Below are 24,840 nucleotides of genomic sequence, written 5' to 3'. Positions count from 1 at the left end.
GAAGTCTTGGCAACCTTTCTGTCCCTGGGTTGTAAAACAGGAGGCCAGCTCTTCTCAGGCCCTTGGAGATTCAAAGTTGAAGACACAGCACACAGCAAAGTCTCGTTAGGTCAAGTAGGTAGGGTCACAGCACACAACAAGGTCCCTTCTCCCCCTCAGCTTCAGTTGCACAGCAGAACAGGTCAGCCCTTAGAGCTCTGCTGCTTCTGGGGGCTCCTGACCTGTGTGTTGCCGCCATTCGCCATCAGCTCTCTCCCTCCCGCCGCCGCAGTTGGACACGAACGGCCGCCGAGAGGAGGGGAAACTACACCTCCCAGCCTGCCCTACTTCCCACGTCGCTGTCCCCGCGCCCGGAGGCGCCATAAAATCGCGACAGGCCCGGTGGAGCGGGTGCTCTGCTGCTTCTGGGGGCTCCTGACCTGTGTGTTGCCGCCATTCGCCATCAGCTCTCTCCCTCCCGCCGCCGCAGTTGGACACAAACGGCCGCCGAGAGGAGGGGAAACTACACCTCCCAGCCTGCCCTGCTTCCCACATCGCTGTCCCCGCGCCCGGAGGCGCCATAAAATCGCGACAGGCCCGGTGGAGCGGGTGCTGTGCTGCTTCTGGGGGCTCCTGACCTGTGTGTTGCCGCCATTCGCCATCAGCTCTCTCCCTCCCGCCGCCGCAGTTGGACACGAACGGCCGCCGAGAGGAGGGGAAACTACACCTCCCAGCCTGCCCTGCTTCCCACGTCGCTGTCCCCGCGCCCGGAGGCGCCATAAAATCGCGACAGGCCCCGCGTCACGGGATCGCGTGCGGGTCGCGCCGGGCGAAGCCCGGGCAAAGGGGGGGCCGTCTGTGGCCGTCAGAGGCCAGAGGAGGCCGGGCTGGGCCACCCCTCCTGGGTGTCCTGTATAATAGTTGCATCCAGAATCTACACAGAGTATCTGCAGTGAATCTTGATGACTGCGGTTGTGGCAGGCTAGAGTACATCATCCATCCACGCCATCTACGCTATCGACGCTCACGAAGGCACATTATCGTAAAGCACGCTTCCTGCCATCCCGTTTGGGTCTGGTTACACCTTCCCTCTACGAAGCGAGGTGAGGTGAGTGAATACGCTAACCATGGGGAAACGTTCTGTTAGTACATCTGCCCAGGGTCATAGAGTTTCTCCCATCATCTCGTCGTCTCTGGAAAGCATGCTTGAAAATGCTTTCATGTTGGTCACATCTGAAATCGAAGACACGGAACGGAGATTATCCCTGGGCCAAATTGCATTGTCTCCACTCATGCCCCGTGACCTTGATAACGATGATTCCACAACCCCTGTGCCATTAACACCAAACATAGTTATTAATCCCACCCACCATGTGAATCCATCTGGGGTTTTAGAGGTGAACAAGAACGCTATCGTCTCTGTTGAAATAGCTGATTCCCAGCAGGAAACAGACGCCGCCCCCCACCCCGTTAACCCGGCTCCAAACCCAGAGACCATCGGGGGGAAAAGGAAGAGAAGCAACACTAAAGTGCCCATGGGCAAGAGGAAACAACCCCCTCGTAACAACAAAACTCAACCAACCCCCCAGAGCATGTGGTTACGAGGGAAAACTACAGCAAAGGGGGGGACGGTTGGCGCAAGTACACAATCACACGGCCCAACCAACAGTACTGTTGACTCGACCACCACTACAACAGAAACCAACACCTTGTGTACACAAACTGAGCGATCATTTGCAAATAGCATGTTGGGAAAGTCGAATGAGAATTTAATTGACACTATTGTGGATTCCACTTTTAAGCAACTAAAAAGTCTAATGGACAAACAGTTTAATCATATTTTTAAACGTTTGGATAGATTGGAAAGCCTAGTAAAGAAAGAAGACACTAAAAGGAAAGGGACCATTATTATCGATCAAATCAGGGGCGAACGGTTATTAAAAAATATGGAGACTAGTAACAAGGGCACCACAGGGGGAAGTGGCAAATGTACTATACCTAGCGTAGAAAATATATGTGTGAAGTGCGATGGCAATAAGGAGAGCTTGCCGCGCAACTCCACGTTGAGCAATTTGGTTAGCACATTACCCTTGCCAAAAGTACCTGTGGCTAATATATCTTCTTGTTACACCTCATCCCAAACAACAGCCCCTCCTATTTCCCATGAGACAGCACCCACAAAACTAAAGTCACACACCAATAATGAGCTTATTCCAGTCACTCGGGCCAAAAAACATGCTGCAGCGGTACTCAACCTGCCGCCAGAAGCATGCCCTTATGTCTTGGTTTTAGCCGGAGTACCACCCCTGCATGAAAACCAAAGCGAGTCTTGGGATCAACTCAAGAACAAGTGCATTGATTGGCTATCCAAGTATAAGGGGACGGGTATGGAGATTGCCAATGATATTCTGATGGTGCGACGGGTGGGATGGGTTGGACCCTCGATTAAAAACATTATGGGCGACTGTATAGTCGTGAATTTCAGGTATCCCTCCCTGGTAAAAAGTATATTAAAATGTAATATCAACCACCTTAGTATCGTAACGGCCATAACTTCTTTACCACTGGGCTTTTTCTACAGACCACCCCAAAGAATCCCACATCTAGCCACCTTGGCATATCCTGTGCAGAATCGGTTCGCTGCCTTGACCAATTTAGAGGGACAGGACTGACTTTCGAGCAAATTTACAAATAGTGTAGCACAGCCCCGGGATGTATCAACAGCTAACCAGGTCATGATTAAATCCAGCCTAGTAGAGCGCTTTTCCCCTCGTACTGTCACTGGCGAACCTACGTCCTCTGATCAACATTTAAAAATATTAAGTTGGAATATCGCTGGCCTAAAATCAAAAATGAATATAGTAGAATGGACTAATATGGTCAGCAGTTTTGATGTTCTGATGTTCCAGGAGACATGGAGTACCAGTAGCTTGTTTCTTGAGGACTTTGTTTGTTATAACAGCACTGCCTCTAGTCCTGAAGCCGGTCGACCCAGCGGGGGCCTATCTACATGGATAAAAATTAATGCAGGCAGTAGCATTAAACCTCTGGATACACACAATAGTCATTTTCAGGCTACAATATACTCGAACGGGATTACGATATGTTTTATACATTTTTATAATAATGATTTTAAATAACTGGCAAATAGGAATTTATCATTTTATTCGATTTTATTGATAATATGTTAGAAGAAAACAGTTTCGGCAAATTGGATGGAATTTGTTTGGGGGGCGATTTTAATGCACACTTATATAATAGAATGCATAACACCACAGCCACATCTGTCCCGGTAATTTCTTGTAAAAGAGGGGAAGAATTGTTTAATCATTTATCCTCCAGGGATCTTATTAATGTTATGGAAAAAGCCGGTGGTACAACCGATAAAGATCAATTGCCCACCTTTAGAGGTCGTGGCTGCTCATCGACAATTGATTATGTTTTTATTTCATCACCTCTTGAAAATTGTCTAGTAAAGGCTGAAATCTTATCAACCATCCATAGCGACCATAACCCAATCCTGACAACTTTTAGATTTGTCAATAAATTTACTAAACGAAAAGAAATAGGGGCTAAGGATTTGGTTGCATCCACCGACAAACTCAAAGTAATCTGGAAGGGCATAGATAATAAGGCCCTACTTGCACGAATTATAAAATCCTATCCCTCATTCGTGGAAACGTGCTTGTTCAGTGAATGCCATGACTTAGAGATTATTCAGGCCTTTATTGGGTTATGCATTGGCATTAAACAGGAAATTTCTAAACCCGCCAGGCAACAAAGTAAGAATAATAGATGGTTTAACGGGACTTGCTCACGGGCAAACCGGGACCTTTGCAAGGCACTGGCCGAAAAACCTAGGGATATGACTTTGGTTACGGCTTTGAGAGAACGTTACAAAAAAGCAACTAAATTGCGTACAGATGAGATTCTGAAGGAGAGGTGGGACTCGCTTGCACGCACTGCTGCACTCAAAGATGTAACCGGGTTCTGGGGCGAGGTAAAAGCTATGAGGTCCATGGGATCCAATTTAACTCCCATCAATTGTAACATACCTAGCAAGATATGGGAGGAGCATTTCGCAAGAATATACACAGCCCCAGTAACAACTATTGACTTTTCTTACCCAGCTAATAAGGTTGCTATATCTATATCCGATGTAGAAGATGCCATAAACCAAAGCGCAGGGAATAAAGCCCCAGGCCCCGACGGCCTATCAATCGATCTCATTAAATCTGAACCTGACTTTTGGTCCCCTTTGCTTTGTAATGTTTTTAACAACCTGTCCAATACTATAATCCCGGAAACCTGGTCAACTAGCATCATTGTACCCATCTTCAAGAAGGACGATAGATCAAATCCCAGCTGCTACCATCCTATATCTTTAATAGATAATACACTGAAAATTTTGGGTAGAGTGATCTTTAACAGAATCAGGCATTGGGCAGAGGAAAATCAAATTTTACATCCCTGTCAGCTGGGATTTAGAAGCAATGTGGGCACCGTTGAACAGTGTTTGAATTTAAACCTTATACTAGGCAAGTACACCATCGCCAAAAAAGTCCCTTTGTATTTAGGTTTTATGGATTTATCGTCAGCGTTCGATTTTGTAAACCGATCAATACTATGGGAGATCCTTCTAAATCACGGATTAGACAAGACACTCGTTCACTTTCTGGCGCATTTGCATTGAGATCTAAAAGCTCGTGTAAGGATAAACAATGAAGGAGAGGTCTCCGGGGATATTTTAATTGGTAGGGGGGTCAGACAAGGCTGCGTTTTGGCCCCGCTACTTTTTATTCTTTATATAAATGAACTAAACAAATCTCTGTCTAATTTAACATGCGATGTGCCGAAAATTAATGGTAAATTACTTCCCGTACTTCTATACGCAGACGATGCGGTCTTGATGGGCCGCACACCTAAAGCACTTCGCACTTTAATTATGGGCTTTGTCTCTTTTATGGCTGATTTAGATTTGTGCACCAATTTTAAAAAATCATACATTATGTCCTGCGGGCCTAAAAAACATCGCATTGACCACATAGTATCAGGAGACAATGTTTTAAAAAGCACTGGCACTTTCCTGTATCTGGGTTTGATTTTTTAAAACTCTGGATCATGGACGGCACATGTAGCCCATGGTAGAAATAAACTCGCCAAGGCAGTCAACTCAATTATCAGCTTACGACAGCCAAAGAGGGCTGAGGTTGTGATACCCCTAATACAGATCTATAAATCACAATGCTTATCCACTGCAACATACGGTGCCGAGGTGTGGGGGTACACAAATTGCAGTGGCATTCAGATAGAAGAAAATAGATTCTGTAGAAAGATTCTAGGGGCACAAATCTCATCACCCACCTATATATGCCATAAGGAATTAAACCTGTACTATGTCGAGGATTTTATTAAATCTCGGCCAGCTTTGTTCTGGCTAAAGATATGGCAAAATCCGGCTACAATTTTAACCCAGGAAATAATTAATGATTGCCTTAAATGTGACAGGGGTAGTTCCATACCTTGGCTCAATGCTGTTAAAAAAAGTTTGGCTAGTGTGGAACTGGAACATATTTTTTCACACCCTTCAAACACAGAGGGCATGAATACTAAAACCATGAGGGAGGCATTGTTTGTTTCATTCTGAAGGGAAAGAGAACATTCAGAGCTTCGCAAACCATCAACAATCAGATATATTTCTATTTTGTCTTGCCCTGGCCATAAAAAAGACATGTTACAGGAATATCTTAAGAAAAATACTGGAAGATGGTACAGGAGCCTGCTCTTTCGTCTTGGGGATGGGAGCATAATATACTCACTCTGCTTCCCACTTGGTTTCAACAAAAATCTAGAGCATTTGCTCTGCCCATGCGGAAATGGTCAAAAACAAACAACTTTACATTTCCTGTTCTTTTGTAATTTTTACACTAGATACACTAAACAGTATTTGATTCCTTATTTTAAGTCACATGCTATCACTCATTATAAACTGGCATACAATGAAATATTGCAGTTAGGAAGTGATGTCATGACCCTTAGAGTAAGCTCATTTTTGCAATCTGCGATACGCTCACGAAAAACCATGGACACCCCATAGATTGCATTTTACCTGGTGTTCCTGTCTACCTCAACTCAATGTTTACAGACTGCTTATTTGCACATTGATACAGTCAGGCCCGTTGTCTGTATAGCGTTTACACTGTAATCGTCAGCACTTTATTGCCAGTTTTGCACAAACTTCCTTTGATATCGATTAAACTGATTGGACAAATTCCATCCATTTTAATCTAGTGGTAATGATTTGCACTAAAAAGATGTTTTCGTATTCAATGTTCTTGGATTGTCTATTGCACAAAATGTAACAATCGGTTTGACATTTACGTGTTATGTACATTGAATTTATTTGCACCTTATTGCCATTTCTGCATAATTTTACCCACGTTATTAGCAATATTGTCATGAAATCGATTTTGTTTTTACTGTGTGTGTTTTATGTCTGTATATCACATCTTATTGGTGGTGATGATTTGTACTTTTATGGATATTTTTATCCGAATAAAGACCATTTGACTTGACTGACCTTAGAGCACACAGCAAGGCAATCTTCCTTCAGTCCTTCAGCGGTCCGTCTTTCAGCAGAAGTTCCTCTTGATTGTAGAATCTAATCTTCTGTTGTCAGGGGTCCTTTACTTATACCCCTAAAAGTCTTTGAAGTCTTTGTGCAAGTGGGTCCTGAGCCCGGTCTGATCCAGTTCTGGGTGTTGCTGGAGCACTTTGTTTTCCTGGCTTCTTCTTTCCTTTCAGAGTGAGGGGCAGAGTCGTCAGCCGCCCAGCAGGAGGTGGAGCCAGCAGTGTGGCAGGCAGGCACAGCCCTATTCACTCCCAGGTGCTATCTCCTCCCCCCACTCTACTTGCAAATGCTGTCATTCAGCAGAGGGCTGACTCATCCAACCTCCTGGGGGCTCCCCAGCCCCTGTCACTCTCAAACCAGACAGTCAATCCACAAGCATGCCCAGGCACACAGAAGGGTCAGACAAGAGAACAGCTACTCTCTAAAAAGTACTGTTCTCCAACTCAGGATTTAAAAACAACCTCTCCTAAAAGATGTGTTATTAAATGCTGAGCTCAGGGATATCAAACACTCATGTCTTATCTTGTTCCTATGAGAAGATAGGCTGATGGCCATTGGCACCAGCCCCCCCCCCATGTTAGCCTATGGAGCAAGATAACCTTGCAGCAGTGAACACACAAAATGGCCACTGTTCACTACCAGAGCATGGTACCTGCACTAGTACATGCTCTATCTTTTACATACACTGCACCCTGCCCAGGGGGGTACCTTGGGCCTTCCATAGGGATGACTGATGTGCACAAAAAGGGAAGGGTTAGGCCCGGCCAGTGTGGACACTGGCCAGGAGGACATGGCAGTCCAGGGACTGCAGGCAGGCCTGCGGTGGCAGGCCTGAGACACCATTTTAGGGCTACTCATGTGGGTGGCGCAATCAGCGCTGCAGGCCCACTAGTAGCATCTGTCATCACCAGCCCTGGCACACACAGTGCACTTTACTAGGGACTTCATGGTGATACAAATATGCCAATCAGGTATATCCAATCAATATGATATTTTCCACAGGGAGCACTTACACTCTGGCACTGATTAACAGTGGCAGAGTGTCCAAAGCATCTAAACCAGCAAAAACGAAATTCAGCACAGCATCAAAAATCCAGGTAGCAGAGGCAAAATATAGGGGAAAAGCCACGCCAAGGATGTCAGGTCTAACACGTGTCCCCTCCAGCTGAAAGTGGGGAGAACTACCCACCCTCTTGGGAGTTCTCATCACTAAGGCGGAAAAACCTGGACAGACCATCAGCATTGGCGTGTTCTGTACCGGGACGGTGTTCCACCGTGAAGTCCATTCCCTGTAGGGAGATGGACCACCTCAACAGTTTTGGATTCTCACCCCTCATCTGCATTAACCATATGAGGGGACTGTGGTCGGTCTGAACACGGAAGTGAGTCTCAAACAGGTAGGGCCTCAGCTTCTTCAGGGCCCAGACCACAGCAAATGCTTCCCTTTCAATAGCACTCCACCTCTGTTCCCTGGGAAGAAGCCTCCTACTAATGAAAGCTACAGGTTGGTCCCCGCCCTCGTTGTCCATCTGTGAGAGTACTGCTCCCACACCTTGCTCTGAAGCGTCTGTTTGCACTATGAACTCACTGGAAAAGTCAGGTGCCTTAAGCACTGGTGCTGTGCACATTGCAGTTTTCAGGGCATCAAAAGCAGTTTGACAGGCCTCGGTCCAATTCACTTTCCTGGGCTGATTCCTAGAGGTTAGTTCTGTCAAGGGGGCAACAATGGTGCCATATCCCTTGATGAATCGTCTGTAATACCCGGTGAGTCCTAGAAAGGCTCTCACCTCTGTCTGGGTCTTGGGGGGTTCCCAAGCCAGAATGGTATCAATCTTCGCCTGTAGGGGCGCCACCTGGCCGCTCCCCACCTGGTGTCCCAAGTACACCACTGATCCCTGCCCTATCTGGCACTTGCTGGCCTTGATAGTGAGGCCTGCCTTCTGCAGAGCCTTCAATGCTTCACAGAGGTGTTGCAAGTGTTCCTCCCAAGTGGAGCTGAACACAGCAATGTCATCCAAGTATGCGGCGCTGAATTGCTCCAGCCCGGTCAGTACCCGGTTGACCAGTCTCTGGAAGGTGGCAGGGGCATTTTTCAATCCGAAGTGCATGACGCGAAACTGGAAATGCCCCTCTGGTGTTGAAAATGCCGACCTCTCCTTTGCCCCCTCAGTTAAGGCAATCTGCCAGTACCCTGAAGTCAAATCAAAGGTGCTGAGATACCTGGCAGCTCCCAACCGATCCACAAGCTCATCAGCTCTGGGGATGGGGTGCGCGTCAGTCTTGGTGACCGCATTGAGCCCACGGTAGTCCACGCAAAACCGAAGTTCTGGCGGACCACCGGGTGTAGCAGCTTTCTTAGGAACTAGGACCACTGGGCTAGCCCAGGGACTGCTGGAGGGCTCAATTACCCCTAGCGCCAACATCTTGGAAACTTCTTCCTTGATGTTGGCCCTGACCTTGTCAGCTACTCTGTAAAACTTCTGTTTCAAAGGTAGACTATCTCCAGTGTCCACATCATGGACGCACCAATTGGTGACACCTGGGGTCAGGGAAAACAGGGAGGCAAACTGACCCAACACCTGGCGACAGTCTCTCTGTTGTTCTGGGGTCAGGGTGGGCGAGAGGACCACACCATCCACTGACCCGTCTTGCTCCTTGGCTGCCAGGAGGTCAGGGAGAGGATCACTATCCTCTTCCCCTCCATCATCTGTAGCCATGAGCATTGTCACTTCAGACCTCTCAAAGTGGGGCTTGAGGCGGTTCACATGCAAGACTCTCAGGGGCTGCCTAGGAGTCTTCATGTTGATCAGGTAGGTCACCTCACTCTTGCGCTCTACCACCTCATATGGCCCGGTCCACTTGTCACGGAGCGCACAAGGCTCCACCGGCGCCATCACCCACACTTTCTGCCCAGGATGAAATTCAACCAGAGTGGTATTCTGGTCGTACCATCTTTCCATCTCTTCCTGGCTGGCTTCTAGGTTCTCTTGAGCGAGCTTCCTGAAGCACTGCGTCTGGTTGCGGATGGCCAGCACATAGCTGAACACATCCTGGGGGGTTTTCCCACGGGATTTCTCCCACCCCTCCTTCACCAGTGTGAGAGGTCCTCTAACAGGGTGGCCATACAGCAGTTCAAAGGGGCTGAACCCTAAGGACTTCTGAGGCACCTCCCTGTAGGCAAACAACAGGCATGGTAACAAGAAGTCCCACTTCCGTCTCATGGGCTCCGCTAGGCCCATAATCATACCTTTCAGGGTGCGGTTGAACCTTTCAACCAACCCATTTCCTTGAGGGTGGTAAGGAGTGGTGAACTTATAAGTTACCCCACACTCCTCCCACAGAGACTTCATGTACCTCGAGATGAAGTTGGTCCCCCGGTCGGAGACCACCTCTCTGGGGAACCCCACGCGGGAAAAGATGCCCATCAATGCACGGCCCACCACGGGTGCTGTGATTGTCCTGAGAGGGACTGCTTCTGGGTACCGGGTGGCGTGGTCCACCAAGACCAGGATGAACCTGTTGCCTAAGGCAATCTTGGGGTCCAGGGGCCCCACGATGTCAATTCCCACCCGCTCGAAAGGGGTGCTCACCACCGGAAAAGGTTGGAGGGGTGCCACGCACTTTCCTCCGCTCTTACCACTGCCTTGACATGTTTGGCAAGACTTACAAAAGATACTGACGTGCTTCTTCATCTGGGGCCAGTAAAAGTGGGTGACAAGCCTGTGATAGGTCTTGTCTTGCCCCAGATGTCCTGCGAGAGGCACGTCATGAGCCAGACCCAGTAGGAAGTTCCTGAAGCGCTCGGGTACCACCAGCACACGGGCTGCACCGGGCTCAGCAAACCTAGGCTCACTATAAAGTAAGTCATCCTCCCAGTAGATCAAATGTTCCTTGGACCCTAGGCCTGCTGCCTGGTCTGCAGCCTGCTGCCGCACACCAATGAGAGAAGGGCACTCCTTCTGAGCCTGGCAGAATTCCTCCCTGGAGGGACCACCCTCTTGCTGCCAATGGGTCAGCTCCGGCAATTCCCCCAGTTCGGCCACCTGTTCCCCTGTAGGTTCCAGGGCATCCCCCTCAGGTTCTGCTTCCCCTTGGACCGTGGGAACGGTGGGGGCTGGTTTCCCACGCCCTCTGCCCCTTCCTCTCTTGGCAGGTTCCTGGGCCATTGTTCCAGGCTCCAATTCCACTGATCCACCCCTACTGGCTGTCATGGCACGTGTGGATACACAGATCCACGCTGGCAGACCTAACATTTCCAAGTGAGTTCTGCGCTCTACGTCCTTCCATAGAGAACTCTCCAGGTCGTTACCCAACAGACAATCTACAGGCAAGGCATCACTGACACAGACTTCCAAGGTACCAGAGACTCCCCCCATGTAAAGGGAACACGCGCCATCTTGCAGAGGCGCACCGAGGTGTCAGCTGCCACTACTGGGCAGAGTACATTGGGAATGACTTGCTCTTCAGACACCCACTGACACCTGACAGATGTCACACTGGCCCCGGTGTCTCTCAGAGCCTCTATCTCCCTCCCATTGATGGTCACCTTCTGCCCGTATTTTTTAGTGTTAGCGGGTATCAAGGTATCCTGGACCATCTCTTGGTCTCCTAAAGAGACAAGGGTCATCATAGCTAATCCCTCCTCCCCACTGGAAATCACATCCCCTCCCAAAGCTACACTAGCTAACCCTGGGACTGGAGCAGCAGCTGGTGCTGGGGGTTTCTTGGGACATTTGGGGGCGATGTGCCCCACTTCCCTACAAGCATAGCAAGTAGGGGGAGATCTGTTGTCCTGTCTGCCCTTATGGGGCCAAGACTTCTTAGGCTTGGGGGCTTGGGACTCCTTTTCCGTGGAACTGTTTTGGGGCCCTTTAGAGAACTCCTTACTGTTACCCTTGTCCTCCCCACCTTTCTGCTGGGGACCCTGTCCACCCTTGGCTGGGATACTTACCACCCCTTTGTTGACCCTGGTGCTAGTCCAGCGGTCTGCCTCTTTAGCAAGCTCACTGGGATCAGTTAACTTGCTGTCTAAAAGATGCTGGCGCAGCTCTGGAACACGTAGACTACTCAAGTGCTCCCAACTAATCAAGTGACACAACCCCACATAATCAGTAACTTTGCTGCCCTTTATCCAACCTTCCAGTGCACGCGTGTACATACTCACACACTCCACCCAAGTACTTGAATCAAGTTTCTTGAAGTTCCTAAACTTCTGGCGTTACTGTTCTGGTGTAAGCCCATACCTGAGGCATAAGGCCTCCTTCATAGTGGGGTAGGTTAAGGTACCTGCTGCTTCTAAGGGTGCTAAAACATCCCTCCCAGAGGCCTCAAAATGCTTCCACAAACCTGCCCCCCAACTCTTTTCAGGCACTTCATTCATCTTCAAGGCAAGCTCATAGGATCTAAACCATGCATAGATATCCTCACCCCTCTGATAATTCTGCACCAAATCTTTTGGTATGTATACTTTACCCGCCTGTACTGGTTGTGCGCTGCCACCATTAGGACTGGACTCCACCTGTTTAGCTTTAATGTCCAGCTCCCTCATGCTCAACTCATGAGCCAACTGGAGTTTTCTCTCTTCCAAAGCGAGAGCATTCCTTCTCTCTTCCGCCTTCTTCTCACTGTCAAGGCGCAATTTTCTTTCCTCTGCTTGAGCTTTGAGCTTAAAAAGTTCAATCTCATGGGCCCTAATCCTCTGATTCTCCTCCAGCTTCTCTGGAGAGAGGCCCCTACTGGAAGGGGTGCTGCCAGCCCTAGACGCTGGCTTATTCACTGGCAAATCATCGGATCCAAATCCATGCTCCTGTGCACCATCCTCTCCAGTAGCATCTTCTGTTACAACAGGCACTTAGAGCTTTCTGTAGCTCTTCCTTGTTAGCGCTGCCCTTCATTGGGCATCCAAGCTGCTTGCAGAATTGCTTCAGCTGCTCCTTTTTGTATGTGAGCAACTCTTTTACTTCAAATTGCAATTCCATCTCCTCGCCTACTCCATTCAGAGACATGATGCTTCCTAGGTCTTCCAAAAATAGGTTTCAAATTTTGTGCAATATGTAGCTGCTAACTAGACTAGTGATGTACAAAGAATCACTGCAGGTCAAGTGCAAATACTGGTTCTAATCCGCACGGCTGACCACCAATGTTAGATCTGGGGGTCTCTAGTTGGCAGAGGTAAGTACCTTAGACCAAATAGGGACCCTTGCTTCTAGTCAGGGTACAGGGACACACACTGTAGATAACCCCTGCTCACCCTCTAGGTAGCTTGGCTCGAGCAGACAGGCTTATCCCCAAGGCAATGTGTTAAGTATTTGCAAGTAACAACCACAATGACCCCCCAGTACACCACAAATGCAGACCACACAGGTGAGTATATTACAAATATAGCTTTATCTAGTTTCAGCAATAAAAATCAACTACCATAGCATTGCACATTAGTTTCCGGTTCTCTTCAGCTTTCTATGGATGCTAGGAAAATAAAAAGATAGTCTCTAGTCTCTTGTGTGACTTAGTATTCAAAAAGAATAAGTTTGTAGGCTCTCAGTACTTAAAACATGTTTCTCCAGCTGTGCCCTGCGCTTATAACCGAAGCCCTCCTCTCAGGCTGCTCTTCTCGCTTGTAATCACGAGATTGCACAATGGGCGGCAGTCCCCGGGTCCCACGCGCTATGCGGGACGTTCGGGGATTGAGATGTGACTAAAAAAAATGCCCCTACAGCTAACGAGGTTCCCGGCAAGGTTCCTCCTCCCGGCACAAACTCACCAGGATGCGGGCAGGGGCGCGACGACTCGGGGCTTCGGAGCAACTTCTCCGGTGCAGGGTTTCTGCAGCTCTCGAGCGATGGGCCAATCAGGTCGCGGCTCCCTCGACGAGCCCCCAGTGACGATGTCAGATGCCACCGGGAGTCAGCCACTCACAGCGCGGCTCCTCCGGCCAAGCCTCCACCAGCAACCAATCGGGTCGCGGCCTCCTCGCTTCTTTCTCCACGGCTTTGCGGAGCGGGGAAAAGCAGCTACTGATCAATTTCGGGCCCCGGGCCGCGGCGGTGAATTGCGGGCAGGGTATTTTAAGGCGCCCATTGTCAGCGGGTCGATCGAGACGCCGCCAAGCCTCACAGCAGCTCAGGTAGCACTGGGGACGCCCACAATCTTTTGGCCACAGCAATACACGTGCCGATGAGCACGTCAGTCTTCTCAACGCGGCAACCGGTTTCAGGCAAAGATCAGCGCGGCGCTCTCAAGCAAAGCAGAGAGCAGCCAGCGCACTTCACGGGGCAGATGTTGAGGAACTTGATAAACAGCCCACGATCTCTGCAGTACACAGCAGCCCAGGGGGACACAGCAGAGTCTTGAAGTCTTGTTAACCTTTCTGTCCCTGGGTTGCAAAACAGGAGGCCAGCTCTTCTCAGGCCCTTGGAGATTCAAAGTTGAAGACACAGCACACAGCAAAGTCTCGTTAGGTCAAGTAGGTAGGGTCACAGCACACAGCAAGGTCCCTTCTCCTCCTCAGCTTCAGTTGCACAGCAGAACAGGTCAGCCTAGAGCACACAGCAAGGCAATCTTCCTTCAGTCCTTCAGCGGTCCAAACTTTCAGCAGGGGTTCCTCTTGATTGTAGAATCTAATCTTCTGTTGTCAGGGGTCCTTTACTTATACCACTAAAAGTCTTTGAAGTCTTTGTGCAAGTGGGTCCTGAGCCCGGTCTGATCCAGTTCTGGGTGTTGCTGGAGCACTTTGTTTTCCTGGCTTCTTCTTTCCTTTCAGAGTGAGGGGCAGAGTCGTCAGCCGCCCAGCAGGAGGTGGAGTCAGCAGTGTGGCAGGCAGGCACATCCCTATTCACTCCCAGGTGCTATCTCCTCCCCCCACTCTACTTGCAAATGCTGTCATTCAGCAGAGGGCTGACTCATCCAACCTCCTGGGGGCTCCCCAGCCCCTGTCACTCTCAAACCAGACAGTCAATCCACAAGCATGCCCAGGCACACAGAAGGGTCAGACAAGAGAACAGCTACTCTCTAAAAAGTACTGTTCTCCAACTCAGGATTTAAAAACAACCTCTCCTAAATGATGTGTTATTAAATGCTGAGCTCAGGGATATCAAACACTCATGTCTTATCTTGTTCCTATGAGAAGATAGGCTGATGGCCATTGGCACCAGCCCCCCCCACCATGTTAGCCTATGGAGCAAGATAACCTTGCAGCAGTGAACACACAAAATGGCCGCTGTTCACTACCAGAGCATGGTACCTGCACTAGTACATGCTCTACCTTTTACATACACTGCACCCTGCCCAGGGGATACCTTGGGCCTTCCGTAGGGATGACTGATGTGCACAAAAAGGGAAGGGTTAGGCCCGGCCAGTGTGGACACTGGCCAGGAGGACATGGCAGTCCAGGGACTGCAGGCAGGCCTGCGGTGGCAGGCCTGAGACACCATTTTAGGGCTACTCATGTGGGTGGCGCAATCAGCGCTGCAGGCCCACTAGTAGCATCTGTCATCACCAGCCCTGGCACACACAGTGCACTTTACTAGGGACTTCATGGTGATACAAATATGCCAATCAGGTATATCCAATCAATATGATATTTTACACAGGGAGCATTTACACTCGGGCACTGATTAGCAGTGGCAGAGTGTCCAAAGCATCTAAACCAGCAAAAACGAAATTCAGCACAGCATCAAAAATCCAGGTATCAGAGGCAAAAGATAGGGGAAAAACCCACGCCACGGATGTCAGGTCTAACATAAGCTATGGGAACTCTTGGGTTTGGAAAAGATTACAGCAGGCCTTACACATTCCCTCCCTAAATTTGACAAGATATGGGGGTCCACCATAGAATTTTTATCCGACGAATTCAAGGAACTCGCTTGCCCAAAGTACCTCAGAGTGCTATGCCCCACTAGTTCCCCCCACCAGCAGGAATAGGACATCATCCGACTCCTCCCGCCTTGTCTACATACAGGAAACATACTTGGCCCGCCTCACACACATACAGGGAATAGATCTCAATACCCCTCCTCTTCTATCCCACTTTCTTCTTTCTATCTTCTTATCATAAGTGAAATTGAACGATTCCCACCGGCCGGTGGATGTAGGTGGCAGCTAATGTATTGCTTAACCTCTTAAAATCTAATAAAAAGATTTAAAGCATTAAATAGTGTGATAGATATGTCAAGATAAGTCACTGACATCAGTGGTGGACATAAGCAAGTTGGACCAGCAGAGGTATTTGGGAATAAACTACTGTATACAGACCCCAAACTATTAATTTTAGAACTGAACTCTACAAGGCTGGAGGTTGCATGTCAGAATATTGTTAGCAAAATATTTCCTGTCAGAAATATGTGCATTAAATATCATTTACAAAAATATTGTCCCATTGTGTGTGGATTTGCTATTATTAACCCCAACAAGGATATATTTTTATAAATGAGATTTAAGACACAATATTTCTGCCGGATAGTATTTTGCTTACAATATTATGGTACCCTAGCTGCTGTCATACCAATGAGCACTTCTGAACAAGCATGTAGCTGTAGTGGGCTTAAGAGGTGACTCCCGTATCACAATGTGATCGTTCTGAGGCCGCTAAGAATGTCCTGCCAGATGGGGTCTCTGTAAGCTGTGGAAATTTAGGTGATGCAGTAATCCAAAAGATCAATTATTTTCTGAGTCTCTGAGCTGCATGTCGCCTCAGACAGAGAGACAAAGGCATGGTGTGCAAAATCAGGCAGAGCATTCAAGCCAGACACCCAGCTGAACAAATTCAAAGTGGTTCACTCACCTTGAGTCAAACACAACATCTAAACCTTCCACTTCCTGAGACCCAACACAGTTGCCATGAAATGGATGAGCCCTGGAGATGCTGGTGCTTTTGCAGACAAGGAGTGTCATCCCTTTTGCAAGCTACTATGATTTACAGTGTGACACATTGAAATGTCTGCTCAGGGCTAACTATTTGGCATGCCTTGCACATTATCCAGAAACACTCCACTGCCTAACTCAAGGCTCCCCTCAGAGGTTCAGCATCCCAGTCGTTTCTTTACTAATTTGCTGCCTTGTTTGGCAGGGTGGTGTTTGACTGAAGAGCTTAAGAATGTGGCATGTTGTAGTTAAGCCTTTGCGAGGTGACTGTGCCTTAGTAGAAGTCTGCAAGTGACCCGGCTAAAATAGCCTCTCGATTCTGAGTCATTGGCATATACAGATCCCCTACTCCATCCCTTTCACCATAAAAGAGTCAATAGCTCCTGGCCACCTTGTAGACTGGGATAACTTGAATTTTCCAAAGAACCCTCTCCAAAATCTGTGGAAAGGAGATAAAGAAAAATGCCTGAACGTAGATCTTAGAACCAAAAGGCCCCTGCTGATAAAGAAGCCTCAACTGCTTGTCTGGCACAACCAAAACAATAGTGTATATATACAGTTATATACATTCAAACCCAGCAAACCTGAACCCTCCCCACCCTAACACTAATATATTCAAGGAGAAACCAACATGTACAAGGAGGACTAAAGATAGATTGTAAAGGGCAAATCATCAGGCCTCATGACTAACCTATGCTCAAATTAAGTATAGAAGGGTCTGTGTTATTGTCACACTGGTCACTTCCCAAGGGAACACATTGAGAATGAGAACTCTCAGACAGTATCCCAAAAGATTCTAGGGTGAATGCCATCCATGAGGCAGAACCCAAATACATGGACTGACTTAACAAACACGCCCTCAAGTCAGCAACAAGAATTTGGTCACCCTCCCAGGCAAGTCTCTGTTTGTGTACCATGGTAAACCAACTCAGACCCTATGGTCACAGAATTTCTCAAGGTAAACACTCCAGCTCAACAGATACAAGTTGGGAATTATTGATGCTATCTCCAACCAGTGAGAGAGGAAATTCTGTAAATTCCTACTTTAACATATCCCCACTTCTGAACCCAATATTATAACTGAAAAATAAATACAAGAAAACTTTTGTAAAATTCTACTTTAACATATCCCAACTTCTGAACCCAATATTATAACTGCACTTACATCAGATATCACTCAATATAACACTAACGCTCATCAAATCTATCAGCAAGAAAAATTATGCAGAAATGGATCACAGAATTGAAGCCCAGGGAAGGAACATAAACTAGGTAGAAGAGTAGAGCATCCTGGCAATTCTTCATTATTTCACTGATACCTAGAAAGATTATCTACAATTGCTCAAGCACATGGTAACATACAAAACTTAATATATAAAAAAAATGAGAAAGAACAGACTTCAACCAGAGGGGCCACCTGGAAGAAACACACTCAAAGAATGTGTAGAGAAAGCAAGCCTTTGTAAAGTATATATTTTACCCATTGGGATTCGCCAAAGCTTTTTCCATCTCTTTTAAGCATCAGCAAAATGAAAAATATTTGTGAGGCTGAAGGTCACTGGCAAAAACAAAAGGATGATATATATCTGTGCATGCATCTTTATGCATATACACATTGCATTCTAATGGTAGTGTGACCCCAACTTGATGACATATATGCAAGCATGTATCACCATGCATGCACACGTCTGTGCCATGGAGCTCAACAGCCAGTTGGTGGACACCTGCAGCAGGTATAGTAATCTGGCATGAATTACATACGCTGTTGGGGAAATAGGCTGGGCCACTAATAGGGCTAGGAGAGACTTAATGACCCCTACCAAACTATAGTGGAAAGGGATAATCTATTCGTCTTAAAACTGGATATTGAGGATAAGATTGAAGATCCTTGCAATATATGTATAAAATATATATTTTTAAATGCACCTTAAAGTATGCTTAAATTAAAATAGTTAAATGAAAGGTAGCATAATAAACCAGACTGACAGCAACAACGAATGCACATCAGTAAGAAACTGCCTGCTTCACAGATGTTCAAAAAGACCAAGCATCAAAGCCCACAGAAAGAGTAGACTGGGGGCCTGTATATCACTCTACAAATAATTAAACAGCAAACACAGACAAATAATAGATTATGATAAACAAACAAATCAATTGGTGCAATTGGTGTCCAAAAGAGTAAAGATAAATTCACATCTCAAGCAACAAAAGGATAACGGAAGAAAAATGAAAATACAGATCAACTCTAGACACACATCAACAAAATGACCAAAATGCAGATTTTTTTAATGTTTATCTTCAAAATCCTCCCACTGCTTTGTAAGTAAATTAATAAAATGGAATCTTTGAACTCCTGAAAACTGGCAATCCTCTAGCTTGCCGAATTCCTCAAAGTTGGTAAATGTCCTATAATTGTACTAAAAACTCCAACAAGAGATAATTCACCAACAATATACCAGAAAATACTGCATGACTAGCAATATTGTTTCTCCTCAGAGAGCTAATAAAAAATGTCTAATGAGTCAGAATCGATCCAAATTCTAAGGTATTTTCTGGACCAATTTGACAAACCACTCCTGCATTCCACATGGACCACATATGCGGTTGCCTTTGTTTAATTCTGGCAGGCAAGAAAAACAAGCATTTGCAATGCAATAGGTCTCGCATTTACGCGAGTTTGAGCTATTGGCATTGCAAATGGCATTGCTTTTTATTTGTATTTTGGTTTTTAAAACATAAATAAAAGGCATTGTCCTTTACAATGCTAATAGCTTAAACTCTTACAAATGTGAGACCTATTGCATTGCAAATGCTTGTTTAAAGGACGCCCTAGACACTACTTCCCCAACCTACCAGCCTTCAGCAATAGGACAACTGCAAGCTCATCCCAAAAAGATATCTTGTACCTGGTCCCACAATCTTAGCTCTGGAGAGCTAAAACTAAAGCTCTACCCCAACACTACCAGCCTGTGAACATACAGAAGTATGAACCCACCAGGTCAGTTGTAATCCCTTATCCTGCAGAGCTATTTCATAGACTCTCCTGTTACCTTCTTCCCTCTCCTGCCACCTGCATTCGCTATCCAATCACACACATGCCGCTAATGCGCTGTTCAGCGATAACAAATAGAGAACTGACCTGATAGAGTGCCTTAGAGCCCAGTGCAAAGCAAGGCTAGGCACTTGGTGAAAATCCCTCGCTGCTGGTTTGCAAGCGCTCGAGCTGGCACCTAAAGGGAGGTCCGAGCCTGTGTGTAAGTGGAAAATAAGAAAGTGCAAGGCTCGTGGAAGACAGGGCTGTGCCTGGCTATCTGTAGCAAGCTTGGAAAGGAGGGCAGTTGTTGAAGGGAAGTGTGCAAATGTGCTTGAGAGAAGCCTGCTGCAGACACTCAGGCTGTGTCAGCACAAGAGGCCTGCAATGGCAGCCTCCAACGCCTTCGGCCATACCACCCTGAATGCGCCCAATCTCGGAAGCTAGGCAGGGTCGGGCCTGGTTAGTACTTGGATGGGAAACCGCCTTGGAATACCAGGTGCTGTAGGCATTTTGCCGCTCACTCACACCAGGTGGTTCTCGTCCGTCCCAGAATCGCACAGAACCTTCCTCACTAAGGGCACTTTAAAAAAAAAGATTATGCTCTTTTTTAACATTTTTTTTATTTAATAAAGAAACCGGCATCAAGTTTACAATATGCGTGGCCCTTAACTTTCCACTCCAAAACTGAAAGAGGATGAAGAAAATGTTTGCCCTAAGACAGGACAGAGGACCCCCAGTTAAGACTTTTCTTCTGCCGATCGGCGGGGAGCTGCTGCAAGCTGTTGCTGACAGGCTACACCAGCCCCAGCTCCGGTTCCAGGCCCCCCTCCCTTGGCTGTCCCCAGCCACAGGGGGCTGCTGAGGCAGAGAGCCAGGCCGGTGAGATTAAGGGCCCTGGACCCAGGCAGTACTCAGACCCTCGCCTTACTATCTCTTCTATACGCACTGAGGGGCGGGGCATGGACATTATTTGCATATGAGGGGCCTGTCCTTGATTTAAAGAAAAAAAGAAGACTTGCAGACAGAGCTTCACTTAAAATAACTTGTCTCCCCAGAGTTTGGGCGGGAGCAGCAGAGCGGGTGAGTATTCGCTGCTGAGCGTGTAGTCCCTGCGGCCCCTGGCACATAGAGAAGTTGTTAGAGGCCACTGCGAAGCAAGGCTAGGCACTTGGTAAAAATCCCAGGCTGCTGGTCTGCTGCTGCTAGTGCTGGGCCCTAAAGAAGGAAGGTCCCAGCCTGTGCGCAAGTAAAAAATAAGCAAGTGCAAGATAGGGCTGTGCTTGGCTATCTGCAGGAAGCTTGCAAAAGAGGGCAGTTGTTGAATGGAAGTGTGCAAATATGCTTGAGCGTAGCCTCCTTCAGACACGCGGGCTGTGTCAGCACAAGAGGCCTGTAACGGCAGCCTCCAATGCCTACAGCCATACCACCCTGAATGCGCCCGATCTCGGAAGCTAAGCAGGGTTGGGACTGGTTAGTAATTGGATGGGAGACCGCCTGGGAATACCAGGTGATGTAGGCATTTTGCCTCTCGCTCACAACAGGTGGTGCTCATCCACAATCACACGAAACCTTCCTCGCTAGTGGCACTTTAAAAAAAATAATATTCTGCTGTCTTTTTTATTTGTATTTTATTTATAAAGAAACCGGCATCAAGTTTACAATATTCGTGGCCCTTAACTTTCGACTCCAAAACTGAAAGAGGATGGAGAAAATGTTTGCCCTAAGACAGGACAGAGGACCCCCAGTTAAGACTTTTCTTCTGCCGATCGGCGGGGAGCTGCTGCAAGCTGTTGCTGATGGGCTACACCAGCCCCAGCTCCGGTTCCAGGCCCCCCTCCCTTGGCTGTCCCCAGCCGCAGGGGGCTGCTGAGGCAGAGAGCCAGGCCGGTGAGATTAAGGGCCCTGGACCCAGGCAGTACTCAGACCCTCGCCTTACTATCTCTTCTATACGCACTGAGGGGCGGGGCATGGGTATTATTTGCATATGAGGGGCCTGTCCTTGATTTAAAAAAAAAAAAGAAGACTTGCAACAGGTGGTGCTCATCCACAATCACACGAAACCTTCCTCGCTAGTGGCACTTTAAAAAAAATAATATTCTGCTGTCTTTTTTATTTGTATTTTATTTATAAAGAAACCGGCATCAAGTTTACAATATGCGTGGCCCTTAACTTTCCACTCCAAAACTGAAAGACAATGAATAAAACATTTGCTCTATGACAGGACAGAGGGCCCCCAGCTAAGGCTTTTCCTCTGCTGGTCAACGGGGAGCTGCTGCAAGCTGCTGCCGATGGGCTGCAGCGGCACCAGCTCCGGTTCCAGGCCCCCCTCTCTTGGCTGTCCCCAGCAGCCCGGGAGCAAGGGGGTGCTGATGCAGAGAGCCAGGTTGGTGACATTAAGGGCCCTGGGCCCAGGCATTACTCAGACCATCGCATCACTATCTCTTCTATACGCACAGACGTGAATGTGTCCAGCTCTTGGGGAGGGACAAGGCAGCCCCCATTGTCCCAGCTGCTTGGCAAGTGAAAGAGGGCATGGCGTGGCGCTCAATGTAAGCAAAGCTTTTCGTGTCGTGATATCTGAAGGAGAAACTCAATAAAGAAAATAGTGCTAACAAGTCATGTACAGTGTAACAACCGAATTAAAGGGGCCAGTAGCCATGGGAGGCTACAAATAAAGACAAGGTGGTACTCAGGAGGGACTAACAAACCGATTACTTAATCAAAACCCTACATTTACGAAGAACAAACACCGGAGCCAATGAAAAATATGGGTAGAGAGGGGGCGGGGCTTCTACTCCATGCTCGACTACAGCAGATCGCCAAAGCAGCGCATGCGCGCTGGCTAAGGCTCGACCTAAAAATGGACAGTAACTCACGAGTTGACCATGGTGACTTTTATTTTTTACCATAGGTCTACAAATATTCACTACTGATCATTGCAAATTAGGGAGGGGAGATGCAGTGTGAATATATGGGCAGACCTTTAATAGTTATGAAAGCCTCCAAATAGTTTGTCTGCACGGTGTGAAAGATGCACACCCCTGCACGGTTTGGCCCAGGCTCTTCCCTCCCCTTACTCATCTGTTGTAGTAACCCTTCACCACTGCCACTGGTCCATCGTTATAATTGCAAATGATATTCCCTCTATCGTCCAACATGTCTGCCAGTGAAACCCACATAAAGTGTAGCACGCAAACTTATGCTTTGTGCTTGCTGTATGTGTCGCTTTGAGTAACATGATTTCATTGTCATACACAGCTACATTTTTTGTACCTAAACTTCTGTTTATTTTATGATGCAGCAGCAGCGGCCAGAGCTGCCTTGAACGTAAAGTATGGATTGGGTCAGAGCCATGCTTACGAAGAAGTGTTATTTTTGCACAATGCATCCCAATTGAGATGCAAGCATGTTCACCCAGGTCTGCATGCTACCCTATTTATTTATTTATTCATGGAATATAACACAGCATGGACCTAATTTGAAGGAGTAACAGCTCACTTTCTAGTTAGAAATTGCATTGTAGCAGGAGCATCTCAAATATGAAGAGCTGCACATAGACCAGCATGGTACATGAAGTTCAGCTGAGACCAGATTACAGGACTACATTCAAGACAGAAAGTCTGACGAGTAATAGAGCACTCCGTGGCAGGTTTCCCACATTTTACATTACATGGATTTGTAGTTTCAAGGCCTGTGAGATGAAGTGATCAAGAATCACAGGTTTCTGGGCATGTGACGAAACTAGGGTTAGAACCCATGTCGCCAGGGTGAAAGATCAGCAATTTATCGACAGGCCACATCTCTTTTCTAGCCTTGTTGGCTAGGCATAAAGGCCACTTTGAATGAAATGTGCTGCATATCTGAGATGCACTCATGCCAAGAGAGTGACTTTGAGCCAATTTTGAAACCAAAAACACTAATGATCCTTGTACAGTGCATGTATATGCATAATGTGAAAGTAAGTACTCAAATGCTTAATGCTGCTAAATTAAAAGAGCATCGAAGTGACTTTGCTTTGTTAGAAGCAATTGTACATTTTCTGTTTCGGAGCGCGACAATGGAATACGAATGAAGCATACGACGGTTGCATTTTTTACCCCACATTTTTTTACAACGCATATGTTTTTACAACATATGCCATAACCATGCATTGTTTTTATATATATATTTTTTTTTTATATATAGTATTTTAATTGTGGCGAGCGGTGATCCTTCTGATCATCATGAGGTGGAGGATGGTGCTTTTAGCAACTGTTGGAATTTGCTATTTAAAGGGCTGGTCTTACTAAATTATTTCCCTGACGTTTCTCACAACCTAGGATGGAGTTAGGTCATCTCTTAGTTCCCTTGTCATTTGAAGCAGAGGAATCTTGTTGTGGCCTTGCTGGTTATTGGGATTTTTGTATTGGACCTGTTTAAATGCAATTAGCTGTCTGTCCTCTAGTTGTAGATATATTTCAAACTTGTTAATTTTGTGCTTTGTTGTTTGCTTTGAAAGGTCCCCTAGTTTGAGGTGGATTTGTATGTTGTCTATGTACATCTGAAATTGAAATTGGCGGAGGGAGAATATTTCTGTTAATGGTCTCATGTACATGTTAAACAGTAGGGAGGAAAGAGGGAAGCTTTTGGCAACAGTGCAGCTGGTGTTTATTTTGGCCTGGAGAATTAACCCATTTGGATTTGCTGGCAGCGGTTTGTGAGTAAAGAGTTGCACAACTGAAGTGATCTTCCATTTATTCCTTCCCCAGTTTTGTAGTCAGTTGGGAGCATCAAGAGAGGGCAAGAGATATTCTTTGCTGTCTGAGATTACCAATGAAATCTAGAAGCTGAGTAGTGATCTCTATATTCAGGATTTTGTTAATAAAATTGAGATTCAAGATGGGTTAGTAGTTTGATAAATCTGATGGGTCTGAATTTTGTTCCTTTAGTATCCTACTTGTTTAGTAGTTCAGCTTTTACACTTCCTTTCTGGAGTAGGCATTTAAAATTTGTATGATTGGTAGCTTGGGGGGGGGGATTCTGGGCAGATTCTTTTTGATGGTTGCTCCATACCACACCACTACCACCAAGGTGCCAGATTATCCCTAGAAGGATCAACAATAGCATTTTCTGAGGGAAAGAGGCCACAAATGTAATTTCATCTAGGATGTCATGAACCCAAGTACTTGCAAAAAGCCTGTGCCCTGCAGGTTGCCACATAATTCTGCGGTTCATGCAAACACCCGCACTGCTACTATAGTGGGTTACTAGGATTAACTGGTTTTTTTCCAATTACTATTTGTAGGATTTTGGTGTCTACCTGGAACGAGTATTGTTCCTTTATCCATACATCCTTCCT

General features: G+C 46.9%; 1 protein-coding gene and 2 pseudogenes across 1 annotated transcript in view; 2 read left to right on the top strand and 1 right to left on the bottom strand.

The window, feature by feature from the left end:
• LOC146855952 (solute carrier family 23 member 1-like) overlaps positions 1–24,840 on the bottom strand; it is a 1,135,305-nt gene that overhangs the window by 708,668 nt on the left and 401,797 nt on the right. The gene's annotated exons all lie outside the window — the stretch shown is intronic.
• LOC146855954 (5S ribosomal RNA) lies at positions 19,902–20,010 on the top strand (annotated as a pseudogene).
• Positions 20,913–21,021, top strand: LOC146855953 (5S ribosomal RNA; annotated as a pseudogene).

This window comes from Triturus cristatus, chromosome 4_1, assembly GCF_964204655.1.
Source record: "Triturus cristatus chromosome 4_1, aTriCri1.1, whole genome shotgun sequence".
Taxonomy (NCBI): domain Eukaryota; kingdom Metazoa; phylum Chordata; class Amphibia; order Caudata; family Salamandridae; genus Triturus; species Triturus cristatus.
The sequence above is the reverse complement of the archived record's forward strand: the minus strand, read 5'-3'. Positions and strand labels throughout refer to the sequence as shown.